An 11,655-nucleotide genomic window follows, 5' to 3' on the forward strand; every position below is an offset into this window, starting at 1 on the left:
TGTATGTGTATGTGTGTGTGTACTTGACTGGTACTTCATTGTATTGTCCTCAGGTAAAGTTAGTCACAGTAGGTTTGAACTCAGAATTTAAAGATATACAAGTCAATACTACAAGATATGTAGTCCATTGATAGTCCTACCATTTCTGCCATTCACAGCAGTAATAATGACTTTTAATTTAGACCAACAGGTTCTGAATTTAGGGGGAAGGTTTTAGTCAATTTAATCAACCTCAGTACCTGACTGGTACCTTATTTTATTGTTTTGAGAATGATAAAATACAAAATTGACCTTGGTAGGATTTGAACTTAGATTATAAAGATTCATATCTATATAACACAAAGCATTTTGTTTGATGTTCCCTCATTCTTGCCATCCTTAGTATTAATAATCATAATTCAAGTGTTAGATCGATGTCTGTGTTTTTTTTTGTATAGGCTAAACTTAAAGATTATCTTTCCTGCTATATGTCTAGCTTGACTGCTTACCAATAGCTGTGTAGCTGGTGTTAGTATTGCAACGTCAGATCTTTGTGTGGGTATTGATCACTGATATAGATCGATCTATTGATTGAGTGGCTGATTGATTGATTCTTTAATCAGTAACAGGGCTTGGAACACAGAGAGGTGTAGATTAGTATTTATTATTGTGTGGGAGGACAGAAAGAGAGAGGGAGAGGGAGAGAGAGAGAGAGAGGGGAAGTAGATTGAAAAAGGAGAAGTGGAAGTAGTGAACAGAGAGTAAGATATGTGAGGGGGTGGGAGAGAGAGAAGGTAGAATAGTATAAAGAAGGGGAGAAAGGAGTAAGAGATGGGGAAGGAAGAAAATAGAGGCACAAAGATAGAAAGGGCTGAAAAAAGGGAGGAGAAAGGAATGTAGGGGGGAAATATAAAAATGACTGAGAAAGACACAATGTGTTGAGAGAGGGAAGAAAGACAGAAAGAAAATGAGAGCGAGAGAGAAAGAGAAAGCAAGAGAGAAGGAGAAAACAGATAGAAAAGGATAAAAAAGAAAATAAAGAACACATTAAGAAATGAAGAATGCATAAAAATATATAGATGAGAAAGAGACTGAGTGATACAGTGTTACTGAAAGGAAAGGAAAATACGAAAGAGAGAAGAGGAATTGAAGAGAAGAGGAATTGAAGAGAAGAGGAATTGAAGAGAAGAGGAATTGAAGAGAAGAGAGGCAACTGTTGAAAGATAATCAGATTGAGAGAGACAGGCAGATAGAAATAAGCAAATATATGCTATGAAGATAGATAGATAGATAGATAGATAGATAGATAGATTGATTGAGAGAGAAAGCGAAAGAGAAAGAAGCAGACAGACAGGCAAACAGATAGGTAGTCAGAGAGACCCAAAAAATAGAGACAGAGAGACAAATAGACAGTCAAACAGGTAGACAGATGGAGAGACAAACAGGGGACAGGTCAACAGATAGAAAGGAATTAATCAGATACGTTCAGAACATGTGGGGAACCAAGGATCTAACATTTCGGACACTTGCACTTTGTCTGAAAGTGAAGAAGATAAAGAGAGAGAGAGGGGGAAGAGACAAAAGTGACAGAGAGAGAGAGGGGGAAGAGTAAACAGAGAGAGAAAGTTGTAGGCAAATAAATTTTAGAATTTTCACTCCTCCTTGTCTTTCTTTGAACTTTCAGTGAGTCCTATGAATTCTTCTACTGCTTGATAAATACCATGTAATTGTTGCTCTTTAGCTGTTTGCTTCTATATTACCATTGACACTTATATATCTATCTACCTGTCTATCTCTCTACCTGTCTATCTCTCTACCTGTCTATCTCTCTACCTGTCTATCTCTCTACCTGTCTATCTCTCTACCTGTCAATCACTATCTGTAACAATTTTTTTTTTCCTGGTCAGGCTGTAAAAGGTGATGTTTGTTGACATTTCCCATTGGTGCTAGATCTGTGCTGTTGAATTGCTCTGGAAGAAAAAAAAGTCCCTTTCTTGATTACAAGGTAAGAGTTGGCAACAAGTAGTTCATTTTAGTTGTAAAACTTTTGCTTCAGTTCTCTTCAGTCTAAGCTATATTAGCATGGAAAATAGATATTAAATTAAATGAATAGACAAAATCTATGCAGAAGCCCATTGGAGAGACAGTTGTTTTTCTTGGATGATTTACATAATAGCTCCCAGTTTTAAAACTTTTATCTGGCCCCTTGGATTCCTGTAGTGGTGTTTGTTCTTTTTGTAGTAAACATACAAGTTAAATCTCTGGTCTGAGGATAATTTCCTCCCACCAGTCAGTTTGTGTGACCTTTCTTTTTCTGACTCATCATCATGGTTTCAATGTCCACTTTTCATGCTTGCATGGATCAGATTCAATTTAGCAAAGCAGATATTTTATGACTAGATGCTCTTTCTGTTGTGAAAGCCTGTCTGTTCCCAAGAAAAGTAATTTTTCCCCTGGTCCTTTGAACGCAAACAACACATGGTCAGACATGTTTTTGCAGAAGGTTGAACATGCACTACACTACTTGTATGATGGTGAAGTTTGGTTAGAATTAGCATACAATATCAAGAGAACGGTAATGGGGGTGTGGGGTGATGGTAGTGGTCAGAGTGACAATAGTAGTGGTGATGATTGTTTTACTGATGGTTGTTGTTGTTGTATTGGTACTGATTGTTGTTGTTGTCAAGTACTTCTGGTCAACATTGCTCAAACTGATCAATACTTCAGAAGTAGATAACTTGATCACTAAGACCCAATAACATTGAGACACAGCCATATTGAGGCCAAGCAATATTGAGACACAGTTATCATGAAGCTCAACCACATTGAAACAGTCACTTTGAGCTCAGATGCAATAAGTCCAATAAGTCACAACATGGAGACCTAGCCACAATAAGACCAAACAACATTGAGACTAAACATTTAGACATTGCATTGTGTTTAAGCAATAAAGTGACACGACCACATTGAAACCAAACAATGTTGAGACTTAGTCACATAGAGTACCAGCCATATTGTGACTCAGCCATAGATTCCAGCTTTGCAGATACCGACTCTGATCGGGAACCAGGCTTCACGCTATAATGCAGCAGGATAGATTGGAAATGTTGCATGGTGTATAGTGTAATAGTGAGGGTGTCTTGTGTTGACTAGAGTTTAATAGCGAGGGTGTGTGTATAGTGTAAAATGTAATAGGGTATGTATGTTACGTGTGGTACTGTGTTGCAGTCAGGCTGTTATATGGGATGTAGTGAAGTAGTTAGGGTGTGTTATGTAAAGTATTATGTTACTATCATAGAAGCATTATGTGGAGTAGAAATCTGGCAGTTTGGGTATGCTGTATTATATGGAATATACCATAATAGTTGTGATGTGTTATGTGCAAAGTAACTGGGAATGTTGTGTAGTGTATGAAGTGATATGTATGAAGTGTTGTGTATAGAATGTTAGATTATCTGGTGTGTGGAATGTTGAGTACAGAATGTTAGTTAGAGTATCCAGTGTGTAGAATCTTATATTGAGAGGATTAGTCAGTTTCCAGTGTGTGGAGAGTGGTGCTGAGTTCAGGTTGACCTGTGAGTATAAAATGGAGAGGAAAGTCCTCCATTCAGTTAACTTACCTTACATACGCCACATAATGATGAAGTTGTCAGTGGTACCTCAATAGCCCCCCAAATGCCCAGAGATTTACCATTGATAAATCAAAGGGAAATTCCCAATTTTAGTAGATTTATTTTTTGTGGAAATATTTTTTTCCTGTTTATATTTATATTTTATCTGTGTGATTATGCAGAAAACCGTTCCAGAAATGTATTGCCAACCATTGAATGCTGCACACTGCAGCTGTCGCTGTTGTATTTCACAGCTTTGGTTAGCAACTGCCTGCTTAAGTTAGCAACTGCTGCAGCTAGAAAACATCATCTCTGTTCTCACTGCAGCTGAAGTCGTCTGTGTTACGTTATATGTCATTCTAATTTAACATTGTATATACTCAAATGCATTTCTCTCGACAACTTGTGTGGATTAGAATAAAAGGAAAAAAAATTAATGAATGAAATATATGCCAAAAAGCAATGATATTAATAATTCATTAATTATTGATTAAGATTTCTTACATTGATTGGCAATAAATTTTGATTGGCCATAAATTTTGTAGAATGAATGATTGGAGGAGTGAAGGTGGTTTAATCAAAACCAGTATAAGTCTGTTTCTTCTGTTTTTATTATTTTTTGTTATGAGTCAGCCAGAGGAGGAAAGAAAGCATCCCAGATTTTTTTTTTCAGAGTCCCTGTCAAGAGTATGGATCAAGCACAAGACAAACCATGCTTTACAGGTACAGTCTGTCTGACAGTCTCTTCCATGCTTTCCATCAACCTGTTCTTACTCACAGGGCTTGGATTGACCTGAGTCTATGGCAGGAAGTCACTAACCCAAGATACCACACCACAGTGGGATTGAACTCAGAATCCCAAGCAGCAAATTGGCAGAGTCACTGGAGCACTAAATAGAATCCTTCCTGGTGTATGTTCCAGCTCACTATATTCTGAGTTCAAATCCTGTAGAGATCAACTTTGTATTTCATCTTTGCAAGTTTGATTTTTTTTTTTAATGTACCAATTCCAGGCAATGAATTAACAGTGGATTAGCAGAATGATGGATGAGATGCCTTGTGGTGTTTGTTCAAGATCTTTGCATTCTGAGATTAAATTTTGCCATGGGCTACTTGGGTAATAGACTTCACCAGTCACTTGGTTTAACACCATCACTTGGAACCTTGAGCGAATTTAATAGAGTGCACCCTGCTGGAGGCATTCAGGTCAAGTCTCCAGTTTGAGATACTCTCTTCCCTCCCAGCCACCAGTCTCAGAGGCTCTTTAAAGGTTCATAAACTATTATCATCGTTTTAACATCCACTATTCATGCTTTCATCAGTCAGAAGGAGTTTATTGAGACAGATTTTCGATATCCAGATGCTCTTCCTGTTGTCAACCCTTATCTGTTTCCAAGGAAGATAATATTTTCCCATGGCCAGACATGTTTCTACAGAATATCGAAAATGAATGACATTCATTTACAACAATCGTGCAATGTCAAGACAGAGAAACACAAGCATATACATACTTACACATACATACAGAGTAAAGGGCTACGGTCCCCTTTGGTCATGAATGACCATGGGATTGCACCTAGAAAGTTCCCCACCGAGGCACAAGTCCGGGCAAGGTTGTTTATGGAAGGCCAGCAGTTGCCCATGCATACCAGCCTCCCCTCTCCATGCCACTGATGTTATCCAAGGGAAAGGCAAAGGCTGATATAGCTTGGCGCCAGTGATGTTGCAACTCATTTCTACAGTTGAGTGAACTAGAGCAATGTGAAATAAAGTGTCTCGTTCAAGAACACAATGCATAGCCCAGCCCAGAAATCGAACGCACTACCACATGATTGTGAGCCAAATGCTCTAACCACTGAGCCATGTGCCTTCTCTACACACACTAACACACACGCACGTACACGCATGCACGCACACACACACACACACACACACACACACACACATACACCAAGCTTCTTTTAGTTTCTGTCTACTAAATCCACTTCCAAGATTTTGCTTGGTCTGAAGGTTTAGCAGAAGACATTTACCTGAGGCACGACACATTGGAACTGAACCTGAAACTATGTATTTCAGGTTCAGTTACACAATAAACTCCTTACCCCCCATGTCTATGTCTGCACCCACAGCATGGATTTATTAACTCCAGAAGGATGTTAGTTATTGTCAGTGATATTTGAACCCAGAATATAGGAAGTGATAAAACTAAGTAATGTAAAGTATTTAGTTTGATGCTTCACCATTTTTACCTCTGTGGATCATTCAACCTTCTTGAAATAACAGCCAACAAAAGGAAATCCCACCTTACTGTCTTAAAGATGGGAAGGCACATTATATAATGTAGTACTAGATGTACAATGACTAAAATAAAATATAGGATAGTTGTAGTTGGAATACCATTGTTTGATGACAAATTAATATTTCTTTTGACCAGATACAAAGCAAGAAGTTGTAGGGGAAATAAGTGGGGAGGTAAGTGTTATCAATTAAATAATACTTGTGGATTACTGGTATTTTAATGATTATAGAAGGATAAAGTTAATAAACTGCTGGCTCTAGATTTGAATTTCTGATACAAAAGCAATAAAACTAATATGTTTCTGCCAATACAACAGCCTTAATTACTTCCCAATCATGATAACAATAACATCTTTTTTGTATTTGCCATATGGGCAATAATGGATAAGGGGGTCACTAACAAGGACAACCTAACATAATTACAAATTGTAAAAAATTAATCACAATAATGCCAATAGCAACAACATCAACAACAACAACAACAATAACACTAGTAAACCAAATAAGAGAGGATAGAGGCAAAAAGCAAATCAGATGAAAGAGAGATTATAGGTGAAGAGTGACCCAAATAAAGGAGGATACAGGCAAAGAATGTTGGGAATTTGAAATGAGATAAGCATGTTTCCAATGACAGGACTGAAACTTGCAGAGCAGGTACATTCTGTAAAGGCTAATGGCTATCCATCGAACCTAGAAATAAGAGAAATTAAACAGGAAATCAAAAACCCAAAAAGGACTATAGGTGAGTAATGTGAGTAAAGAAAATACACTGAGAGAAAGTGTTTAAACTATCATATTAGAAAAGGGAATGAGATGGGTAGAGAGGAATTAAAAATGTTGTAGGATAGTCAGAGTGACAAAGAGATCAGATTATTGAGCAAGATACTCTTTTACTCTTTTACTTGTTTCAGTCATTTGACTGTGGCCATGCTAGAGCACCGCCTTTAGTCAAGGAAATCGACCCCAGGACTTATTCTTTGTAAGCCTAGTACTTATTCTATCAGTCTCTTTTTGCCGAACCGCTAAGTTACAGGGATGTAAACACACCAGCATCAGTTGTCAAGCGACGGTGGGGGGAAAAACACAGACACAAACATACACACGCACATACATATATATATATACATATATACGACGGGCTTCTTTCAGTTTCCGTCTACCAAATCCACTCACAAGGCTTTGGTCGGCCCAAGGCTATTGTAGAAGACACTTGCCCAAGGTACCACGCAGTGGGACTGAACCTGGAACCATGTGGTTGGTAAGCAAGCTACTTACCACACAGCCACTCCTGATATTTAACTAACTTGAACAAAATAGTAATGAGAAGCCAGCCAACCTAAGAGGGTATGACAGAAAGAAAATAAAGGAAAAAAAAAACAAAAGAAGCTGACGTGTTAGGATATGTTCCACTTCTCTCTCTCCTGGAAGTAAATAACCTGCATAAGGCTGTAACAGGAGTAGTAACAAAAAAGGTTGGCTACAAAGCAGGTAAACCAAGAATATTTATCTTGGTGAAATGACAGTTTAAAATAATATCAAGAGTTTCTGTCTACTAAATCCACTTCCAAGATTTTGCTTGGTCTGAAGGTTTAGCAGAAGACATTTACCTGAGGCACGACACATTGGAACTGAACCTGAAACTATGTATTTCAGGTTCAGTTACACAATAAACTCCTTACCCCCCATGTCTATGTCTGCACCCACAGCATGGATTTATTAACTCCAGAAGGATGTTAGTTATTGTCAGTGATATTTGAACCCAGAATATAGGAAGTGATAAAACTAAGTAATGTAAAGTATTTAGTTTGATGCTTCACCATTTTTACCTCTGTGGATCATTCAACCTTCTTGAAATAACAGCCAACAAAAGGAAATCCCACCTTACTGTCTTAAAGATGGGAAGGCACATTATATAATGTAGTACTAGATGTACAATGACTAAAATAAAATATAGGATAGTTGTAGTTGGAATACCATTGTTTGATGACAAATTAATATTTCTTTTGACCAGATACAAAGCAAGAAGTTGTAGGGGAAATAAGTAATTTGTAAAGAAGATGCATTAAAAAAATGAAAGAGTCATCAAAACTCTTAGAAAGAAAATACAATGTTAAAAGAGAGAAATAAATGTTGTAATTGAAAAACTGAAGCAAAGAGTGACATTACAGACAGCAAATATAATGTGATATGAGAACAGAATAGATTAGTTTCAGTAGAACAGGTTGTTTCAAAATAAGCAAAAGATATTATTTGAAGAGAGTAGAAATACATAATGTTGAAATACCAGATACAGAAAGTTTTGGAGGAATATATGGAGCAGGAAAGGTATCCGCTATGTAAAGGCAGATAGAAGTCATCGTCATCATCATCATCATTTAACATCCGCTTTCCATGCTAGCATGGGTTGGATGATTTGACTGAGGACTGGTGAACCGGATGGCTGCACCAGGCTCCAATCTGATCTGGCAGAGTTTCTACAGCTGCAAGCCCTTCACTCCGAGAGTGTAGTGGGTGCTTTTACGTGCCACTGGCATGAGGGTCAGTCAGGCAGTACTGGCAACGGCCATGCTCAAAATGGTGTTTTTTACGTGCCACCTGTACAGGAGCCAGTCCAGCAGCACTGGCAACGACAAGTAGAAAATTAAAACATGTAGATCAACAGGTTGATATCATAATCACTCCAAAGTTTGTTGTAAAATAAGCTTTCAAATTGTCTAATTGGAAGGTATCTTGGCCAAACAGAATAAAAGCTTTCTAGCTGAAGAACATTATAACACCCAGGTGGGCATTAAGTTATTAAATGAATACCTTCAGAATGAAAGTTGGATAGAGTAAGATAACACATTAATGAAAGACACATACTGCTGAGATCTTAAACTACAGATCAATAACTTTATCTCTAATATGGAAATTATTAACAAGTGTGTTTGTGGGTAAGATGTGTCCATTTTTTGAAAAACAGAAATTTCTGTCCAATGAACAGAAAGAGTGCTGGACAAAGACCAACTATTAATAAATAAATAATTTCAAGAGACCATGAATTGGTTTAGCAATGAGTTGGTTGATTACTAATAAAGCATGTAGCATGGTTCCTTACTCTTGGATTTTTAAGACACTCAAAATGTTAAAAATTGCAAATAAGAGTAAGCATGTAAATTGGTAACAGAACTAACAGCAGAAGGACAACCCTCTTGGGAAAGTCAAAATATATTAAGTTATTTTCCAAGGTAATAGCTAGTCATCCCTACTGCTGGTCAGTGCTGTTATCCAGCTCTTCCTAGAACTGAGGAATGTAAAAGATGGCTATAGCCAAGGAAAAGACTGAAAAATAGTTAACCATTTAGTATTCATGGATGATCTTAAGTTATATGGCAAAGCTGAGAGAGATTTGGCTACTCTTGTTCACAGTGAGAATGTTTAGCAGTGATACCAAATTGGAATTTGGTATTTCTAAGTGTGGAATACTTGAAATGAAGAAAAGGAAGTACCATTAAAAGTGATGAAATTAATCTACTGAATGAGCAATTGATACAGCAAATTAATAAAGATGATGGTTATAAATATCTGGAAGTCTTGGATGCTGATGGTATAGAGGATAGAACAAAACAATTAAAGACAAAATCAGGAGAAAATATTTCTAAAGGGTTAAGAGGATATTAAAATCCAAACTGAATGGCATAAATACCATCTTTGCCACAAACACTAGAACAGTATCCATCATTAGATACAGTGCCAGTATAATCAAATGAACAACAGAAGATCTTAAGAAGTTAGATAGAAAAACAAGGAAATTGTTGACAATACACAGAACATTGCACCCACAGGCAGATGTTGACAGATTATGTTTTAAAAGAAAGGACAGAGGAAGAGGACTGATAAGTGTAGAAGACTGTGTGAAAGTAACGATAGAAAGTTCAAGAAAGTATGTTGCTAATTGTAACGAGGTATTGCTGATAGTTGTAAGAGAAGAGTGGGTATTTGCAAGAAGAAGGTAAAAGGTGAAGTTTACATATGCAGAATGCAACAATGTGAACAGAAAATTTATGTGGAAAATTGTTTTTTAAAGCACTAAAGAGTATTACGATTACAAGTCACTAAAATGACTAAAGAAGGAAATTTTAAAGAAAACAATAGAGGGATTGATTCTAGCTGTGCTGGATCAAACAATCGAAATAGAATACATCACAGAAGAATTTAGATAAGGAGGACATTTTGGTTGCATGCAGACTATGTGGTGAAAAAGAAGATACAATTATGCATGTAACCTCTCTGAATACAAAATGATTGTTCAGAGGGTTTAAAAGAAATGGAAACATGACAAAGTTGCTACATTCATACATTAGCAAATCTGTAAAATATTTTGATGTGAATGTGTGGAAAAAAGTATGACCATTAAAATGGAACACATCCTTGAAAAAAACATGGAAGACTACTTTGGAATATGAGAATTCCATAGGCAACCAGAACTTTGAACCAAGATATTGTCACACTAAATGAAAAGGAAAGAATGTATTAACTGATGTTGCTTGCCCATTTGACAGAAGAGTTTTAGATAAAGAACGTGAGGGAAACAAAAGTACCAGGATCTAAAACACAAACTTCAGAGAATCTGAAATTGCCATTAAGTTGTCTTTATCCCAATTGCAATAGAATCCTTAGGAACAGTTACAAGAAGGTTTAAGTGGTCGGTTGAAGATGTTGGATATTGAGATGAATTTCTTGACTCTATAGAAAGCCTGCTTTCTTGGCACAGCAAGGACCATAAGAAAGTTGCTAGACACCTAAATTTGTTGGCTGTAGCTTGATATCCAGTAATCTAATACTAGCAAAATAACAATGAAATGCTGAGTAAACTAAATGAATAATGATGATGATGATGATGATGATGAAATGGTTTTTAATTTAGGCACAAGGTCATCAATTTTGGGTGGTGGGGAGTTAGCCAACATCACTGAACCAACTAATTGGCTGGTACTTCATTTTTATCAGTCCTGGAAGGATAAAAGACAACATTGACCTCAGCTGGATTTGAACTTAGATCATAAAGTATCAGAGCTAAATATCTGAAGGTATTTTGTCTGATGTTCTAACAATGCTTCCAATTCACTGCCTTCCAAGGCATATGACCAACAATTTTGAGGAGAGGCTTGGTTGATTAAACTGATTCCAGTATTTGATTGGTGCTTTATTTATAGATCCCGATAAAGATGAATGGTAAAACTGACTTTAACAGGGTTTGAACTTAGAATGTAAATGGATGGAACAAACACCACAAAGCATTTTGTTTAACACTTTCATTCTTCTGCCAATTCACTGCTTACCAAGACATAAGGCCAGAAATTTATAGGAAGATTGTTGTCAATTAAGTCAGCCCTAATACTTGACTGGAAATAGAATGAAAGGCAAAATGACCTTGATGGGATCTGAACGCAATAGGTAAGATGATGGAATTAAATACTACAAAGCTTTTGTCCACTGTTTCAATAATTCTGCCAATTCACAATTTCTAAGACAAGGTGCAGGTGTAGTTGTGTGGAAAGCCATTTGCTTCTCAGCCACATGATTCTAGGTTCAAACCCATTGAGTGGCGCCTTGGGAAATGCTTCAGCTTTGGGATGACCAAAGCCTTATGAGAGGATTTGGTGAACAGAAACTTTAAAAAAATCCATTGTATGTTTATGGGTGTGTGTGTGTGTGTGCATGAATGTGGGTATGTACATATGTGTGCGTATGAGTATGTGTACGTGTATATGCATGTGTGTATGTG

The sequence above is a fragment of the Octopus bimaculoides genome, chromosome 6, assembly GCF_046866305.1.
Source record: "Octopus bimaculoides isolate indiv1 chromosome 6, ASM4686630v1, whole genome shotgun sequence".
NCBI classification, from domain to species: Eukaryota; Metazoa; Mollusca; class Cephalopoda; order Octopoda; family Octopodidae; genus Octopus; species Octopus bimaculoides.